This window comes from Schistocerca gregaria, chromosome 9 (genome assembly GCF_023897955.1).
Source record: "Schistocerca gregaria isolate iqSchGreg1 chromosome 9, iqSchGreg1.2, whole genome shotgun sequence".
Classification (NCBI taxonomy): Eukaryota; Metazoa; Arthropoda; class Insecta; order Orthoptera; family Acrididae; genus Schistocerca; species Schistocerca gregaria.
Window position 1 is genome coordinate 201,577,894 of NC_064928.1, and position 20,501 is coordinate 201,598,394.

At 48.0% G+C, this 20,501-nt stretch overlaps 1 protein-coding gene and 1 pseudogene across 1 annotated transcript in view; one reads left to right on the plus strand and one right to left on the minus strand.

Moving 5' to 3' along the window:
- Window positions 1-20,501, plus strand: part of LOC126292056 (RAC serine/threonine-protein kinase) — a 512,592-nt gene that overhangs the window by 309,069 nt on the left and 183,022 nt on the right. The window lies entirely within an intron of this gene.
- Window positions 14,070-14,187, minus strand: LOC126292328 (5S ribosomal RNA; annotated as a pseudogene).

Genomic DNA, 20,501 nt, shown 5'->3' on the forward strand with positions numbered 1-20,501 from the left:
CCTGAAAATGTGGGCCCAGTTCACTAGAAAATGCTTCATATTTCTATCAAAAGAGCCCAACATCTGTCTCATGAGACCGGCATATCACGTCTATCGTACGGACAAATAGTTGTGATCACTATGCGACTCAACGTCAGAGGTCATCAGTCCCCTAGACTTAGAACTACTTAAACCTAACTAACCCAAGGACATCACACACGTCTCTGCCCGAGGCAGGATTCGAACCTGCCGATGTAGCGGTCACGCGCTTCCGGACTGAAGCGCCTAGAACCGCTTGGTCACACCGGCCGGCTGCGGACAAATACTCCCCGTGGGTCTATACATGCATGCCTATCGAGTGTCTGTTCGTCACGCATAAAAACGAGCGCATGCTCCACAGCGCCTCCAATTTAGTGAGTGGCTGTTCACTGAGGTAAAAAAGAATGGCTTGGTGATTCATCGTGTCTGATGTAGCCTGGTTTCACCTGAGTGGTTATGTTAGCTCATAGAATCATAGGTCTTGGGCAGCAGAGTCCCGCATTACTTTTATTAAAGACCACTCCATAGTCAGAAGGTTGACGTTTGGAGTGCGGTGTCTACACGCTGCATTTTTGACACCATCTTCTTTCCTCAGACTGACTTCGGCGCTTTACATTGCCAACATTTTGAAACCATTTGTGGTAGCATTAACGGAGAAGGAAAGGAGCCACAGTTACTTCGACCTGCCCATACAGCCGGCCAAACCTTGGGGGAAATTTACACGAGCTTCACGCCTTATTAGCAGAGGTCAATGTGGTCGCAGCTCTGCCTGGTCATCCAGGTCACCTGATCTGTCAGTGTGTGCCGGCCGTTGTGGCCGAGCGGTTCCAGGCGCTTCAGTCCGGAATCGCCCTGCTGCTACGGTCACACGTTCGAATCCTGCCTCCGGCATTACTGTGTGTGATGTCCTTAGGTTTGTTAGATTTAAGTAGTACTAAGTCTAGGGGACTGATGACCTCAGATGTTAAGGCCCATAGTGCTCAGAGCCATTTGAAAATTTTTTGTCAGTGCGCGATTACTTTGCGTGGGGTGCCCTCAAGTCTTAAGTTGTATCACGACAACCCTCATAGTCTTCAAGAACTGCAGCAGAACGTTTCGGATGACTGTGCAGCAATTCCAGCAATCCAGCATCGATTTTGCATGAACAGATTCCTGACCGGGACCCAAAATTGTCGGGTGACGAATGGCACTGACTTCCGACATCCGCTACCGTCGCGTTAGTACTGCTGTGTTTCCATATACCCTGGAATTCTGTTCTCCGTACCACTTTTATTTGCCTCACCCTGTCGTTTTATCGTCACTTACAGTGCTCCATCTTTCAACATTGTTGCACTCCTAAATCTAGTGAACAATGTTTAACATCACTTGTATAATGTTGCGTTTGGCTCTTCTCGGTGGTGACTGTTCACATGGTTCAGATGGCTCTAAGCACTGTGGGACTGAACATCTGACGTCATTGTCGCCTAGACTTAGAACTACTTAAATCTAACTAAGCTATGGACATAGCACACATCCATGCCCGAGGCAGGATTCGAACCTGCGACCGTAACAGCAGCGCGGTTCCGGACTGAAGCGCTTAGAACCGCTCTGCCACAGCGGCCGGCGTGGTGACTGTACACGAGTACTGTGACTCTGTGTAACTTGAGGTACTTACTAACAAAGGAACTCTGTGGGGTAATATGACGAAAGAACATTTTATTGTTTGTCATTCACCACATTAGGGATTTCCTAAATGGACTGTCATGCGTCACGCTCCATTTACCACTCCGCGTTCAGAGACTTAATTCCGTCGTGCAGCCACAATCATGTCGGAAACCGATCCACATGAATCACTTTATACAGATGACGGCTCTGCCAATGCACTGCCCTTTTAGATTGAAGCGTCAAACTGGTATAGGCATTCGTATTCAAATACAGATACATGTAAACAGGCAGAAGGCGGCGCTGCGGTCGGCAACGCCTGTATGAGATAACAACTGTCTGGCGCAGTGTTTAGATCGGCTACTGCTGCTACAATGGCAGGTTATCAAGATTTAAGTGAGTTTCAACTTGGTGTTACAGTCGACGCACGAGCGCTGAGACACAACATCTCCGACGCAGCGATGAAGTGGCGATATTCCCGTACGACCATATCACGAGTGTACGGTGAATATCAGGAATCCCGTAAAACATCCAATATCCGACATCGCTGCGACCGTAAAAGGGTCCTGCAAGAAAGGTGACAGAAGTGCAACCCTTTCGCAAATTGCTGCAGATTTCAATGTTGGGCCATCAACAAGTGTCAGCATGCGAACCATACAACGAAACATCATCGATATGGACTTCCGGAGCAAAAGGGCCAGTCGTGCACGACACAAAGGTTTACGCCTTGCGCGCGTACGTCAACACCGACATTGGACTCATAATGATTGGAAACATGTGGCCTGGTCAAACAAGTCTCGTTTCAAATTGTATCGACCGGATTGACCTGTACGGTATCGAGACATCCTCATCAAACCATAACCCTGCATGTCAGCAAGGGACTGGTCAAGATGGTGGAGGCACTCAAATGGTGTGGGGAGTGTGCAGTTGGAATGATACGTGGCCCCTGAAACGTTTACGTACGCCTCTCACACGTGACACGTACGTAAGCATCCTGTCTGATCACCTGCATCCATTCGTGTCCTTTGTGATTTTCCGACGGACTTGGGCAATTCCAGCGTGATAATGCGGCACCCTATACGTCCAGAATTGCTACAGAGTGGCTCCAGCAACGGTATTCTGAGTTTAAACACTTCCGTTGGCCACCAATCTCTCCGGACATGAACATCACTGAGCATGTCTGGGATAGTCCAAATGGCTCTGAGCACTATGGGACTTTACATCTGAGGTCATCAGTCCCCTAGAACTTAGAACTACTTAAACCTAACTAACCTAAGGACATTCATGCCGCAGGCGGGATTCGAACCTGCGACCGTAGCTAGTCGCGCGCTTCCTGACTGAAGCGCCTAGAGCCGCTCGTCCACCGCGGCCGGCAAGTGTCTGGGATGCCTTGCAACGTACTGTTCAGAAGAGATCTCCAGCACCGTCGTGCTCTTACGGATCTATGGACAGGCCTGCAGGATTCATGGTATCAATTCCCTCCAACACTGTTTCGTGTGTTAGTCAAGTCCATGCCAGGTCGTGTTGCGGCACTCCTGCGTGTTCGCAGGCGTACCATTTTCTCTTCAGTGCATTTTTAAACACTACTGCACTCCTACATATAGTGACATCACTTGTGTAATGTCTGGTTTGGCCTCTCTCGGGGGCGGCTGTACACAAGTTCTGCGCCTCTGCCTAACTTGAGGTTCGTACGGACAAACGAACTCTAGTGTGACGAAAGTACGTTTTCTTAAGAGTCATTCACCGCATTAACGAGTTCCGAAATGGACTGTCCCATGCGTCTAACTCCAGCTACCACTCCGCGTTCAAAGTCTGTTAATTCCGACATGCGGACACAAGCACGTCAGAAACCGTTTCACATGAATTACTTTAGTCGAATTTACAGCTCCTCCAATGCCCTGTCCTTTCATACCGCGTGTACGTGGTACTTTCGCAATCTGTAAATGTACATATAGCTTTGTTACCTTATTGTTGGCCGGGCCGGGGTGGCCGAACGGTTCTAATCACTACAGTCTGGAACCGCGTGACCGCTACGGTCGCAGGTTCTAATCCTGCCTCGGGCATGGCTGTGTGTGATGTTCTTAGGTTACTTAGGTTTAATTAGTTCTAAGTTCCAGGGGACTGATGACCCTTAGTGCTCAGAGCATTATTGTAGATGAAGGTGTAGAATAGCATTGGACCCACGGAACGCTGTTGCATCGCTATGGCGGTATTGATTTCTCGCCTGTGTGGAAGAGAACCCGATCCGGAAGGACACAGCGCTGCGGCGCGCCTCATAATTTTGCGAGCCCGCCGCGTTCCTGACCTCGCTCGCGAGAGGCAGCTGAAGGCGTCGCGGCACAACACGACACAATAGCCGGAAGGCGCAGTCGGCGGGGGGGCGACGACCGGACCCCAGCTGAGCCCGCTTCCCGGCGTTTCCATCCACTCCTACACACGGCACGGTGCGAGCACGACCCGTGTAAACATCCGGCTGCCAGCGTTCATCTACAGGTAGGGGGGCAAAAACTAGCGCGAAAAATATGTCGCGCACCTTCAGGTAGGCAACCGACCGAGGTGTCGCAATGGCTAGCTCACTGTACTCGCATTTGGGAGGACGACAGTTCAAACCCACGTCCGTCCATCCTGATTTAGGTTTCCCGCGATTTCCCTAAATCGCATCAGACGAATGCCGGGATAGTTCCTTTCGAAGGACCCGGCGACTTACTTGACACAATACTAGCTTGTGCTCCGTCTCTAATGATTTCGATGTCTGCGGTGCGTTAAATCCCATTTTCCTTCGTTCTTCCCTTTAACATCTTACATTGTCTACTCCTGGTCGGCTGATGCAAGTTGGATTGCCTAACTTTGTGTTGCTGTTGTGGTATTCAGTCAAGATGCAGCTCTCCGTGCTACTGTATCCTGTGCAAGCTTCTTCATATCCCAGTACCTACCGCAGCCTACATCCTTCGGAATGTACTTAGTCTATTCATTTCTTGGTCGCCCTCTACGGTTTTTACCCTCCGCGCTGCCCTCCAATACTAAATTGGTGATCCCTTAATGCCTCAGAATATCCCCTACCAACCGATCCCTTCTTCTAGTCAAGTTGTGCCACAAACTTCTCTTCTTCCCAATTCTATTCAATACCTCCTCATTAGTTATGTGACCTATCCATCTAATCTTCAGCATTCTTCTGTAGCACCACACTTCGAAAGCTTCTGTTCTCTTCTGATCCACGTTTCACTTCCATACATGGCCACACTCCATACAAATACTTTCAGAAACGACTTCCTGACACTTAAATCTGTACTCGATGTTAACAAATTTCTCTTCTTCAGAAACGCTTTCCTTGCCATTTCGAGTCTACATTTTATATCCTCTCTGCTTCAACCATCATCAGTTATTTTGCTCCCCAAATAACAAAACTCATTTACTACTTTAAGCGTCTCATTTCCTAATCTAATACCCTCTGCATCACCCGATTTAATTCGATTACATTCCATTATCCTCGTTTTGGTTTTGTTGATGTTCGTCTTATATCCTCCTTTCAAGACAATGTCCATTCCGTTCAGCTGCTCTTCCAGGTCCTTTGCCGTCTCTGACAGAATTACAATGTCATCGGCGAAAGTTTGTTGGCTGTCACTGAGTACTCTGTCAAATTCTTGATGAGTATAGTCTCGTTCATTTGCGCGCTGTGAGTTACTCTGCCTGGAGACGTAGGCACTGTTTCTAATTTTAATAAATGACTTACTGTGTTAAACCTTTGTCATCAAATTATACCTCTCAAGAGTAGATTACTTCATAAGTATACGAAGTATGGAAAGACAATTTTTGCTGCCCCTAGAAGCTCTTAGTTAAGCAACCTGCAACTAAGATGTGTACGATGCACTGTTTTAGCTATTTAGTAATATTAATGAAATAGAAAATAGAGTCATTTGCGTTGTTCAGCATTGATTTGACCCGCCAGGCTAGCCGAGAGCGGTAATGCGTTGCTTACTGGACTCAGGTAGGAGAGCCTGTCTCGGATCGAATCCGCCCGGCGGATTGACGCCGTGGGGCGGACAGTCTGGAGGTGTGGTTTTTAGGCGGTTTTCACATCCTACCATGTGAATACCGGGTTGGTCCCTACCTCCCGCCTCAGTTACGCGACTTGGAGAGATTTGACACACGTTCGCACTCTTTCATGATTAACACTAGACGCAGACAGCTGTGGTACACTGATTCCGTCGTGGAGGGGGGTGGGGGGTATGGACTGGTTACAGGAAGGGCATCCGGCCACCCCTTTCCATTAACCATGCCAAATCCGACTGTAACACTGCCGGCTCTGCGAAAACTGCGGGACAAAGTTACAAAGTAAAGAAGAAGTTACTCAGCATTGATTTTTCATGAACACAGAAAAATATTTCTGTCCCATCAGTTCAGTGTTAAGGAACATAGCACTGTGTTCTGTCGGAAACGTAGTGTAATTTTGTGCTATAGGTTTTTCGTATTTTGATACCCATGACTACGGATGTAGTTGGGTGCTGCAGAGAGGGAGGTGTATTTTCGCGTCACGGCCGAGAGAGAGCCGTCCACAGAGGATTCCCCGCCCTGTCGCGGTCGTGATGGCGGTGGGGAAGGGGGGGGGGGGGGGGCGCTACGGAGGTCAGCAACAGGTGTCCCGCTGCTGGCTGTTATTGGCTCGCGCGTTTACAACCTGGCCCGTTATACGCGGACGAGTTAGCTCAAAGGTAGCCATCTAATACTACACGTTTAACTGATACTTCGTCCACACGGCGACCGCTAATACTCAGTGTTAATTTGTGCTCACGCGGGACGTATTTCGTCGTTAAACCGCGTCACACGTGATTTGAAAAGTGGTTGGCCAACACGCTCGGAAACGAGAAAGTCCCCATCGTGATTTGCGACCGCAGTGCTACCTAACGGCGGCAGTTTTTGCTTGTATCCGGCGAGGAAACGTCTCAGGTTCTTTAGCGAAATGGACGTGCAAAAATGCGCATTGGCTCCATTATTGTCGACACGCAAGTCATGTACACTCATGCTCATCAATGAAGGATAATGCTGATACATGGTGAAACAACGCTCTGGTGGGCGGTTTGCGGGTTTTAAATCACCTAGGGGTATGACCATGCGGTGCATTTGAACTGCGGTCGTCGCACGGTGGCGCTGGCAGCAGTCCACATACGTAGAGGTGTTGTTGCATGTCAGAGTTCGGTGCAGCGTTTTCAGACGTGCTAATGCTGACTGTGTGTTGAAAATGGCTCAAAGAACACATACTGATGATTCCAGAATGAAGTTTGGAAGGTAGGAGACGGATTCTGGCAGAAGTAAAGCTGTGAGTACCGGACGTGAGTCGTGCTTCGGTAGCTCAGTTGGTAGAGCACTTGCCCGCGAAAGGCAAAGGTCCCGAGTTCGAGTCTCGGTCGGGCACACAGTTTTAATCTGCCAGGAAGTTTCACATACTGATGACGTTATGAATACTAGGGCGACTGGAGGCTGGTCGTAGCACAGGCCCTCCGTGTGCCACAAAGTGTGATCTCAAGATTATGGCAACGATTCCAGCAGGCATGAAACGTGTCCAGGCGCTACAGTATGGGACGTCCACAGTATACAACACCACAAGAAGACCGATATCTCACCATCAGTGCCCGCAGACGGCCACGGAGTACTGCAGGTAGCCTTGCTCGGGACCTTACTTCAGCCACGGGAACAGTTGTCTCTAGACATACAGTCTACAGACGACTGAATAGATATGGTTTATTCGCCCGGAGACCTGCAAGGTGCATTCCACTGACCCCTGGTCACAGGAGAGACCGTAAAGCCTGGTCTCAAGAACGCAGGACATGGTCATTGGAACAGTGGTCCCAGGTTATGTTCACGGACGAGTCCAGGTACAGTCTGCATAGTGATTCTCGCCGGATTTTCATCTGGCGTGAACCACGAACCAGATACCAACTTCGTAAAGTTCTTGAAAAGGACCTTTATGCAGCCCGTAGTTTCAAGGTGTGGGGTGGGATTATGATTGGTGCACGTACACCCCTGCATGTCTTTGACAGAGGAATTGTAACAAGTCAGGTGTATCGGGACGTCATTTTGCACCAGTATGTCCGCCTTTTCAGGGATGCAGTGGGTCGCACCTTCCTCCTGGTGGATGATAACGTACTGCCCCACAGAGGTGCAATCGTGGAGGAGTACCTTGAAACAGAAGATATCAGGCGAATGGAGTGGCCTGCCTGTTCTGACCTAAACCCCATCGAGCACGTCCGGGATGCTCTCGGTCGACGTATCGCTGCACGTCTTCAAACACCTACGACACTTCAGGAGCTTTGCCAGGCACTGGTGCAAGAATGGGAGGCTATACCCCAGCAGCTGCTCGACCACCTGATTCAGAGCACGCCAACCCGTTGTGGCGCCTGTGTACATTTCCATGGTGATCATATCCCATATTGATGTCGGAGTACATGCGCAGGAAACAGTGGCGTTTTGTAGCACATGTGTTTTGGAGAAGGTTTTCTCAACTTATCACCAATACCGTGGACTGTGTCGTGTGTGTTCCATATGTGTCTATGCTATTAGCGCTAGGCGGCCGGGGTGGCCGAGCGGTTCTAGGCGCTACAGTCTGGAACCGCGCGACCGGCGTGGTCGCAGGTTCGAATCCTTTCTGGGGCATGGATATGTGTGATGTCCTTAGGTTAGTTAGGTTTCAGTAGTTCGAAGTTGTAGGGGACTGATGACCTTAGAAGTTAAGTCCCATAGTGCTCAGAGCCATTTTTTTATTAGCGCGAGTTTTGTGTAGTGCCACTTTTGTGGCACCACATTCTGCAATTATCCTTAATTTATGAATTGTGAGCACTCAGCCAGTCGCGTAGACAGGAGTCATTCCATTCATTTCAGTGGTCGATCTTCTTTCGCAAATATACAAAATCGAACGAACTCACTGCTGAACGGCGTTTTCTTTTGCTGTACATAATACTGAATAATCCAGAACATACTAATATTAGGTAAATTTATAAATTTCCAGAATCTTTCGGGAACACGAACATGAGTAAAAAAGATTCCCAGATCCCAAGGCGCGAACCAGAAACGTTTCAGCCTACAGTTCCACATCTCTGTCCACTACACAACAAACAGAGGTTCCATGTTAGCATGTTGTTGGTGTTACATTTGCAAGAGATGAGCTTTAACCTCAACTTAGATGACATACACTAAGAAAAGTGTTCAGACGTACTAAGTAAAGAAAAGGAAAGAAGCGTGGGAAACGATGAGTACGCTGTACTACGTACAGCTGCAACGCCATGTGCGTGTAACAATAAGAACAGCCGCCCGGGTTTGGGTCAAGGCCTCTGAACCACGACAATTCACGTGCTTGTTCGTGAAATTTTAGCGCGAAGGAATACGATAATGATGCCCCAGTCTCCATATTTGTCAGACATGCTCACACTTCACTTTTTCTTAAAGAACTATCGAAACCTTCAAGGAACGTAGTTTTACCAGCAAAGATGAGGTTACGAACGCATCGCTGAGAGAGCTATAGGCTATCCATGAGATCGAGTTCTAGAAGTGTTTTGGAGATCAGAAAATGTGTTGGCGTAGAGCCAAAGAAACTGCTACACGTGCCTAATATCGTGTAGGGCCCCCGCGAGGACGTAGAAGTGTCGCAACACGACGTGGGAGGGACTCGACTAACGTCTGAAGTAGTGCTGGAGGGAATTGACACCATGAATCCCGCAGGGCTGTCCATAAATCTGTAATAGTACGAGGGACTAGAGATCTCTTCTGAACAGTACGTTGCAAGGCATCCCAGATAAGCTGAGTAGTGTTCATGTCTGGGGAGTTTAGTTGCCAGCGGAAGCTTTTAAACTCAGAAGAGCATTCCTGGAGCCAATCTGTAGCAATTCTGGACGTGTGGGGTGTCGCATTGTTCTGGAGGAATTGTCCAAGTCCGTCGGAATGCACAATGGACATGAATGGAGGCATGTGAATAGACAGTATACTTATGTACGTGTCACATGTGTCTGTCATGTATAGACTTATGAGGGGTTCGATATCACTCCAACTGCACACGCCCCACACCATTGCAGAGCCTTCACCAGCCTGAGCAGTCCCTTGCTGACATGAAAGGGTCCACGGATTCATACGGTTGTCTCCATACCAGTACACGTTCATCCGCTCGATACAATTTGAAACGAGACTCTTCCGACAAGGCAACATGTTTCCAGCCTTCAACAGTCGTATGTTGCTGTTTACATGCCCAGGCGAGGCGTAAAGCTTTGTGTCCGTATTCATAAAGGTTACACGAGTGGTCCTACGGTTCCGAGATCCCATATCAATGATGTTTCGTTGAATGGTTCGCGCGCTGGCACGTGTTGATGGCTCAGGATTGAAATCTGCAGCAATTTGCGGAAGGTTTGCACTTCTGTCAGGCCGCAGCGATGTCGGAGATTTGATGTTTTACCGGATTCCTAATATTCACGGAACACTCGGGAAATGGTAGTACGGAAAAATTCCCACTTCTTGGACTTTCTGTGCCCCATCGCTCGTGCGCCGACTATAACACCACGTTCAAACTCACTTAAATATTGAGAAGCTGCCATTGTAGCAGCAATAACCGATCTAAAAACTGCGTCAGACACTCGTCTTATACAGGCCTTGCCGACCGCAGGGCTAACAACCAGGGCAGGTAACTGGGGCGTTGACGACCACAAGGCAGAAAATACCGCTGGTGCGCTTCACTGATAAGTAACAACCAATTTAATACTTAAAAACCATACAGGAAGACGTCTGCAAAATTTCGCCGACTCCAACACACCAAACGTTGCTGCTAGCCGGAACGACTCAGGAAGTAACAACCGGCAATGAACGAAGAGATGTCACAGCAGTTGAGGTTTCATAACAGGTTGACTGATGACTCAACTTCAGTGTCCAGGTTCGGTGGGCGACGAAATTTGTTACTCACGCAGCTAGTGTCTCACATTCCGACCGCGCATGCACGCCGCCAGCGGCCCCGGCCTGACGCCGCACTGTGGAGACTTCCTCGCTGCTCTGTCACAACCGACCGACTGCCACACACACACCACCACCACACGCAAATATAGCGGTCACACCAAAGATGGTACACCAGTACTCATATCGTTAAGCGCTGCTGCCACTGACGGATGCAAGTTCAAAATGGTTCAAAAGGCTCTGAGCATTATGGGACTTAACATCACAGGTCATCAGTCCCCTACAACTTAGAACTACTTGAACCCAACTAACCTAAGGACATCACACACGTCCATGTGTGGCGTTCGCTGTGTTATTCATTGGTTTGATATTGACTTGTAAATGAAAATGATAAACTTATTTCATTACAGTGAGCAATTACTAAATAATTTTTTCTCTCGGGTAAAGATTTGGTCAAGGTGCTAAAGAACTCCAAGTTAACGTTGTGTTAAAGTGTTGTCTGTAAGTTGTGTGTCAGTAAATCACAGTTCATACAACAGATTCCATACAACTATTGATTATGATGGAAACAGTTATCTTCAGCAAACTGATCATTAAAACAACCGAATATCAGCCGCGCACAACACTGTTACCTGAAACAATATTCTTCGCCGGACGGTGTGACCGAGCGGTTCTAGGCGCTTCAGTCTGGAACCGCGCGACCGCTACGGACGCAGGTTCGAATCCTGCCTCGGGCACGGATGTGAGTGATGTCCTTAGGCTAGTTAGATTTAAGTAGTTCTAAGTTCTAGGGGACTGATGACCTCATATGTTAAGTCCCATAGTGCTCAGAGCCATTTGAACCATTTTGACCCATATTCTTCGCAACTCGTGCGTAATTAATTTCGGCTCCATACATCAGCAAGAAAAGTTTGTTATATGGATCGTGCTATGAGCACTGTTTTTAAAGAACCAATCTCATTCGAATTCTTTTCATTAAAATGAGTTCGGGACCACCGGTGCACATTTATTTTTACACACTTTTATTGCTTTCGGCATTTATGTGTGCAGAGTTGCATAATTTGAATTTGACGCTGAGATCATTGTTAAGATGGCGGCAGACAATTGATAGAGACTTTTTATTGTTAGAGTAAATTTCCTTTTAACAGAATAAGTATTTGAAATGCTTATTAAAGTTTACTTTCATATCGTGCAGTATTTAGACTAATTTTCATCAAGCAAACCTTTGATACTGTCGTATGAAACACAGGTAAAAACGCTATACAAATCGCTATCATCAATGGCTGCGCTCCTTGCAGCGGAAAGAAATAATTAACAAAAAAGGGCTCTGAGCACTATGGAGCTTAACATCTGAGATCGTCACTCCCCTAGGACTTAGAACTACTTAAACCTAACTAACTTAAGGACATCACACACATCCGTGCCCGAGGCAGGATTCGAACCTGCAACCGTAGCAGTCGCGCGGTTCCGCACTGAAGCGCCTAGAACCGCTCGGCCACACCGGCCGACAAATAATTAACACAAATAATGCATATTGAGAGAGCTATTAAAGTTGCAAATAATTATTCACTCATATTTATAATAATAATGAACTCTGTTCTCAAGCAATAATTATCAAATAATTACAATTTCTTAACAGACTTCAGTTTGATATGCGTTCTTGCCTCCGCAAACTACAAAAGCCAACTAACGAAAGGTAAAAACAGAAGGAAGACAAACGCAGATTATAAAAGAAATTTACAATTATGATTGTCTTTGTATGATACACATCAAAAAATGGTTCAAATGGCTCTGAGCGCTATGGGACCTAACCGCTGTGGTCATCAGTCCCTTAGAACTACTTAAACCTAACTAACCTAAGGACATCACACACATCCGTGCCCGAGGCAGGATTCGAACCTGTGACCGTAGTGGTCGCGTGGTTCCAGACTGTAGCGCCTAGTACCGCTCGGCCACTCCGGCCCGCTGATGCACATTGATATGTCCAATTGCATAATAAAATATTATATAAATAATTGATATTTATCATCGTTTTATGTAACCGTTTTTTCATATGTCGGGTAGATAATGTTTATAACTGTTAGAGGCATAATTTCCCCTCGTCGCACTGTAGCTAAAGTTTGTCTCGTGGATGTTACACTTGCCCGAGGCAGGATTCGAACCTGCGACTGTAGCGGTCGCGCGGTTCCAGACTGAAGCGCCTAGAACCGCTCGGCCACGACGGAGGCAAGTCGGCAACTCGTTATGGTAGCAACTCGGGGAGAAGTAAGACGCCACTTGATTGCGGCAAAATGCTAAAGAACAAACGGCATGAACGCGAGCCGGCCACGGCTCAGGCATGTTAGGCTGTGGTCTTCCCCACATTTCTGGTCTCCTCGGTCGGGCCCCGCTACGTGTGTCTTTCCCGTACAGTCGTTTATAAAAGCTGCCTGCGCGCCTGTTTTTGAATAATCACCGTGAGCGCTGGTATTTGTACTAGACGGTTAGTCTCTCGCTCAATGGGAGGCGCAGCTGTTTGCTCCGCGAACCGTTGTCCCTACGCTGAGGATAACCCGAATGCTTTTGTCCCGGCTTGTCAGTCCGTGAAAGCGGGGAGGCGGCGCGGGGGCGGCCTCAAACAAGAGAGCGTCGCAGCGTCTCAGGTAAAGAGGCGGAGAGGGGGGCGGCTGGGGACGGCGAGGGACCGCCGCGAAGAGCAGCAAAAACGTGCCGGCGGAGGTGTAGGTGGCGGTGGCGATGGGGGTGGAGCCTTTCCTGGCGTTCCGTGACGTCGTCTGCTCGGCGTCTGCCTGCAGTGTAAGCAACCTCTGGCGCACTCGCTGGACCTGCGGCTGGAGTGGGCGTACTCCACGGGCGAGGTGCAAGCCGCCAACAGGGCGCGTCCCTCGGGGCTCCACTCCAGGGACACTACTGTGCGTGCCACACCAGGTCAACAGAGAGTGTCAATGAGTAAACTACCACAGACGGGCCTCTGCGTTAAGGGAACCTGGCGCTGAACGGGCTGCGTTTCTAGCGTGCTCTTGTCGCCTCACAGAATTACTGTTCTATGAAGCAGAGGTAGCTCAAAATTTGTAGAAACAGTTTCGGTTATTAGTCGAAGTGTATCTGAGGAAATATTTGTTACATTGTAATGTTGGCAACAATGTTTATAAAAGGCCAATAAACTAACTAAGATACCATTTTATTTGGCGCCACTGACTGCACAGCTTAGAGGAACAGTCAGCTGGCAGACAACAGTCAAGAAAGTATGTGATGCCTATAGTCTCCTCGTGTAGTACTCCTCCTCCCGAACAGGCCATATAGGCCCAGCGGTACCGACCGGCCGCTGTGTCATCCTCAGCCCACAGGCGTCACTGGATGCGGATATGGAGGGGCATGTGGTCAGCACACCGCTCTCCCGGCCGTATGTCAGTTTCCGAGACCGGAGCCTGTACTTCTCAAGCAAGTCGCTCCTCAGTTTGCCTCACAAGAGCTGAGTGCACCCCGCTCGCCAACAGCGCTCGGCAGACCGGATGGTCACCCATCCAAGTGCTAGCACAGCCCGACAGCGCTTAACTTCTGTGATCTGATGAGAACTGGTGTCACCACTGCGGCATGGCCGTTGGCTCGTCTCTGATCTGTGAAAAATGTAAAATTTATTTGAGTACGACACATCATCATCACATTTTAAAATTTTCTGAAGGTAGTAGACAAGGTAGGTTGAGAAAGTCATGCCAATTATATGTGCCAATTTTGCGGGATTTAATTTCAGCAGTTTAGGAGAAAACTGTACCTGAATGATAAGGAATCAAGTTTCTGGTGAACTGCAAAAGAAAATACACGAAAGCAATAGCGTACCACTAGCTGTACCCACTTTTATCCCAACTGTTGTTGGACTCTTGGCGGACTATTCTTGCTTTGACTGTGTACAACACTTGCAGGTCCGCCCACACCGGGAACTGTTCGCGTGACGTTGTGGATAAGCTATATCGTACATGGCAAAATGGCGCCATCCAAAACCGGCGCCAGTGTACTGTGGTGCACCAGGGGTCATAGGTCACAGCGTGGCCGACGTGATACTCTTGAGCAACAGCCAGTCCCACCTGATGCGGATCCCACACCGCACAGCAATACTCCAGAATAGGGCGGACAAGCGTGGTGTAAGCAGTGTCTTTGGTAGAACTGTTGCACCTTCTAAGTGTTCTGCCAACGAATCGCAGTCTTTGGTTGGCTCTGTCCACAACATTATCTATACGATCGTTCCAATTGAGTTTATTTGAAATTGTAATCCCCAAGTTTTCAGTTGAAATTATACCCTCCAGGTTTGGGTGACTTATCGCGTAATCAGAATTTAGCGTATTTCTTTTAGTACTCATGTGAACAACTTCGCACTTTTCTTTATTTAGGGTCAATTGCCACTTTTTGCACCATACAGATATCTTATCTCAATCATTTTGCAAACGTATTGATCAGCTAATGACTTTACAAGACGGTAAATGACAGCATCATCTGCAAACAATCTAAGACGGCTACTCAGTGTGTCTCCTATGTCGTTAATATAGATCAGCAACAATAGAGGGCCTATAGCACTTCCTTGGGGAACGCCGGATATTACTTCTGTTTTACTCGATGACTTTCCGTCTGTTACTACGAACTGTGACCTTTCTGACAGGAAATCGCGAATCCAGTCGCACAACTGAGGCGATACTCCGTAGGCACATAGTTTGGTTAGAAGACGCTTGTAAGGAACGGTGTCGAAAGCCTTCTGGAAATTTAAAAATACGGAATCAATTTGTCATCCCCTGTCGATAGCACTCAGTACTTCATAAGTATAAAGAGCTAGTTGTGTTTCGCAAGAACGTATTTTCTGAATCCGTGCTGATTATGTGTCAATAAATCGTTTTCTTCGAGGTAATTCATAATGTTCGAACAAAGTATATGTGCTAAAACCCTACTGCAAATCGACGTTGGTGACATAGATCTGTAACTCTGGGGGTTACTTCTATTAACCTATTTGGGTATTGATGTGACTTGGACAATTTTCCAGTGTTTAGGTACGGATTTTTCTGTGAGCGAGCGGTTGTATATAATTGCTAAATATGGAGCTATTGTATCAGTATGCTCTGAAAGGAACCTGACTGGCATTCAATCTATACCGGAAGCCTTGCCTTTATTAAGTGATTTAAGCTGCTTTGCTCTTCATGAAAACACTTCTGTGGTTATAAGAGATGTTGCCTCTGTTGTTGGTGTGGGATAATTTGATGTCGCAAGACTTCCCTAATCCGATGAGACCGATGACCTCGCTGTTTGGTCTTCTCTTCCTAACAACCCAGCCCAACCCTCCAATGACTGGATACATGAAATTTGGAGTGTTGAGTCAGATGTGGACGGTAACGGAAAATCGTCCCTACCATTAGCCACAGTAGAACTCACCTAAAAGGACACTAAGGAGCTTTAGACAGGTTTATTGGCTACTGGGGTTGAATTTGAGTCTTGAACGGTACGGTGTAGGCTTCTTGATTTTAGACTGAAGGCGCAACACCCAACAAACAAGCTGTTGTTAACACCTGTCATGAAGAAACATGGGGCAAAATATATAAATCTTGGTTCTGCAGTTGCTGAGACCGAGGGAGGTGGCGCAATGGCTAGCACACTGGACCAGCAGTCGGGAGGACGACGTTTCAATCCCGCTTCCGGCAGTCCTGATTTAGGTTTTCCGTGATTTCCATGAATCGCTCCAGGCCAGTTCCGGGATGGTTCCTTTGAAAGGGAACAGCCGACTTCCTTCCTCGTCCTTCCCTAATCCGATTGACACAGATGACCCCACTGTGTGGTCTTATTTGCCAAACAACCCACCCCTTCAATGGCTGGAAATATGAAATTTGCAGTGTCGAGTCACATTTTATTGTTCAAGGATACAGAGCAAGGGTTGTCAGGCAGTAGGCAGTGAGAGCTAAGCATCTTGGAAACACTGTAAAATACGCTCTCAGAAAATGTGTTTTCTTTTTTCCAAGTGGCCCAGGGGCACTAGTTCCAGTTGATGGGATGATGAATTCAGCCAAATACTAGAAAAGCATTAGGCATTCCTACAGACTTTTGCAGATGACGGACGATCATTTCAACTCCATTCAGTTTAAATGGTTCAAATCACTATGGGACTTAACATCAGAGGTCGTGAGTCCCCTAGAACTTAGAACTACTTATACCTAACTAACCTAAGGACATCACACACATCCATGCCCGAGGCAGGATTCGAACCTGCTACCGTAGCGGCCGTGCGCTTCCAGACTGAAGCGCCTAGAACCGCTGGGTCACTGCGACCGGCTCACTAGTCACGTGACACGTCTGAAGTAGTCAAGACGGCCATGGAAGAAGTATTAATATCCTTCATGGGCCTGTTAATTCACCAGATTGAAATCGCATTGGGAATTTTTTGAAGAACGCATGTTAATAGATGTGGTGAAAGTGCGGTTTCTTGACGAAGAACTAAGAAACATTTTCTCTAATCTCGTTGAGTCTATGCCACAACGCGTTCAGAAGTTCGTATTGTATTGTATGTGAACCGGGTACCTAGAAACTACGGAGAGGCTCTGTCCCCGCCGGAGCCGCAGTGGTCCACAACCCCACGACGACTACCGCAGTCCACTTCACCCCTCCGCCGCCCCACACCGAATTCAGGGTTATTGTTCGGTTCGGCCCCCGGTGGACCCCCCCCCCCCCCCCGGGAACGTTTCACACCAGACCAGTCTAACCCCTATGCTTGCGTAAGTGTAACTGAGGCGGAGTAAGGGGAACCAGCCCCGCATTCGCCGAGGTAGATGGAAAACCGCCTAAAAACCATCCACAGACTGGCCGGCACACCGGACCTCGACCCAAGTCCACTGGGCGGATTCGTGACGGGGACCAGGCGCTCCTTCCCGCCCGGATAGTCGTGCGTTTGACCGCTCGGCCAAACGGGCGGGCTCAGAATCTCGTTGAAGCAAGAGTAGGATTCATTGGTTGATAATATTCAGTAAGCTATTAACTGTATTATACGCGCAGTAATAAATGTGGGCAGTTAAAGTTTATTTGTCTCGCCCCAGTTAATTTGCGCACTACTCTAAGAGCCACTCTGGAGTTAGGCCTGAAGCCTGTTCCGACCGGCCCACTGCTGCATACAGAGCGGAACGGGAATTGGTCTGTGATCGTGGGACATGGTATCAGCACGTCGCCAATCGCTCCAGTAGCTTTTGCCAGTAGATGAACCGCGATGTTGTCGCTACTTTGTTTTTCGAGCTGCTCCTCATATCGCTTCACGAGGCGGAGTGGAGCCCGTTCTTGACCTCTGTACCCTAGGAAAAAAAATCTATGGAGTCACTGGGAACTAAATCCAGGTCTTTCCTCATCGAATGCAGTAAGACTAAACGTTTTTTCTTCTCTCTGTGTTTCTATCTGATTTTCGTCGTTTATCTTCAGCAGTCACGTGCGGATGTCGCGTGATGTTTTTTAAACGCCATCGATGAAAGCTTACCTAGGTTTTCTTTATTACGATTGTGAGTCAAATGAAAACCTTAAATTTGGAATAACAAATCGCAATTTAGCGCCGTTATCCTGTAAGTTGATACGCCTGCTACAAACAGCGTGCAGAACGGCCTGTAGGTGGCAGCATAGTGCAGGTGCACACATACCGTCGTAGTATCAGTATAAAGATGGCCGCCCCACTTGCGACTTGCACCAGGCAACAACAGAGTTCTGTTATTCGGCTTTTGCGTAGTGAAGGTGTGAAACCTATTGAAATTCATCGGCGAATGAAGGTTCAGTACGGTGATGCATGTTTGTCGTCGCAGAAAGTCTACGAATGGAGTAGGAAGTTCGCAAATGGTGTGACTCAGTGAAAGATGCTCCTCGTTCAGGTCAGGCACAACGAGTTGTGACTCCACAGAACATTGCAGCAGTTGAAGCCGAAGAGAAGAAAAACCGCTGAGTGACACTGAATGACATTGCAGCATGTTTACAGATTAGTCATGGGTCAGCACACCACATTATACATGACGAGCTCCAAAAAAATGGTTCAAATGGCTCTGAGTACTATGGGACTTAACTGCTGACGTTATGAGTCTCCTAGAACTCAGAACCTAACTAACCTAAGGACATCACACACATCCATGCCCACGGCCGGATTCGAACCTGCGGCCATAGCGGTCGCGCGGGCCCAAACTGTAGCGCCTAGAACCGTGCGGCCACTCCGGCCGACGATGAGCTCCAGTTTCACAAAGTGTTTGCAAGGTGGGTGCCACGGCAGCTGACTCCTGAAGTGAGAGAACGACGCGTTGATGTTTGTGAAGAACTTCTTCGGCGCTTTGAACGAGAAGGTGATGGCTTCCTTGCAAGAATCGTTTCTGGGGACGAAACCTGGGTTCACTTCCACCAACCGGAACCGAAGAGAGCGAGCAAGGAATGGCACCATTCCTCATCACCAAAAACAATGAAGTACCGAACAGAACCATCAGCAGAGAATGTTATGCTGACTCTCTTTTGGGACGAAAAAGGCGTCATTTTGGAGAATTATTTGCCTAACGGGACCGCTGTCACCAGTGTATCGTACACAGATCTCCTAAAAAAATCATCTGCGGCCTGAAATCAAATCAAAGCGACGTGGATTGCTGTCAGCAGGTGCCCTTTTGCAAAACGACAATGCAAGGCCCCAAACTGCCCGTACAAGAGTTGCAACAATAACGGACCTGCATTTTGAGTGTCTACCACATCCACCATACGCACCAGACCTTGCCCCAAGTGATTTCCATATGTTTGGATCACTCAAAGACGCAATGAGAGGAAAGAAGTTCCGTTCTGATGAAGAGGTACGCCTTGCGGTGCATGAGTGGTTGCGCGAACTACCAAAATAATTTTTTTCGAAAGGAACTTATGCTCTTTGTAAACGCTGGAGGACTTGCATTGAGCGTGGGGTAGATTATATTGAAAAGTGATACAGCATTGTACCACTTCTGCACAATAAATAATATTTTAAAAAATACATTTAAAGTTTTCATTTGACTCACCCTCGTACAAATGATGGCCAGTGTACTGATCACAGACGTTGCGCTACCGAGGCAGCAACCATATGTACACCTTCGGTACAACCGACTGGCGCATAACTCCAGTTCGCCGTCGTGACTTACGTCACCAGTGAAGAGTCTCATGACGGCCTGGACGCGGTTAGAGCCGCCATGTCACGAATTGCGCGGCCCGTCCTGCCGGAGGTTCGAGTCCTCCCTCAGGCATCGGTGTGTGTTTTAGCATAAGTTGGTTTAAGTTAGTCTAAGTAGTGTGGAAGTCCGATTCCCGCAGCAGTGTCGTCCTATAGGAATTCACACACATTTTGAACCGTCTGGTACCAGCTCTACGCCATCCAAAGCCCTCCATAGGGGGAGACGTGTGTTCTCTCGTGAGAGGTTGGTCGTGAACGTAATACACTACTGGCCATTCAAATTGCTACACCACGAAGATGACGTGCTACAGACGCGAAATTTAACCGACAGGAAGAAGCTGCTGTGATATGAAAGTGATTAGCTTTTCAGAGCATTTACACAAGGTGGCGCCGGTGGCAACACCTTAAACATGCTGACATGAGGAAACCTTCAACACATTACTTATACACAAACAGCAATTGACCGGCGTTACCTAGTGAAACGTTGTTGTGATGCTTCATATAAAGAGGGGAAATGCGTACTATCACGTTTCCGACTTTGATAAAGGTCGGATTGTAGCCTATCGCGATTGCGCTTTATCGTATCGCGACATTACTACTTGCTTTGGTCGAGATCCAATGACTGTTATAATATGGAAATGGTGGGTTTTGGAGGGTAATACGAAACGCCGTGCTGGATCCCAACGGCCTCGCACCACTAGCAGTCGAGATGACAGGCATCTTATCCGCATGGCTGTAACGGATCGTGCAGCCA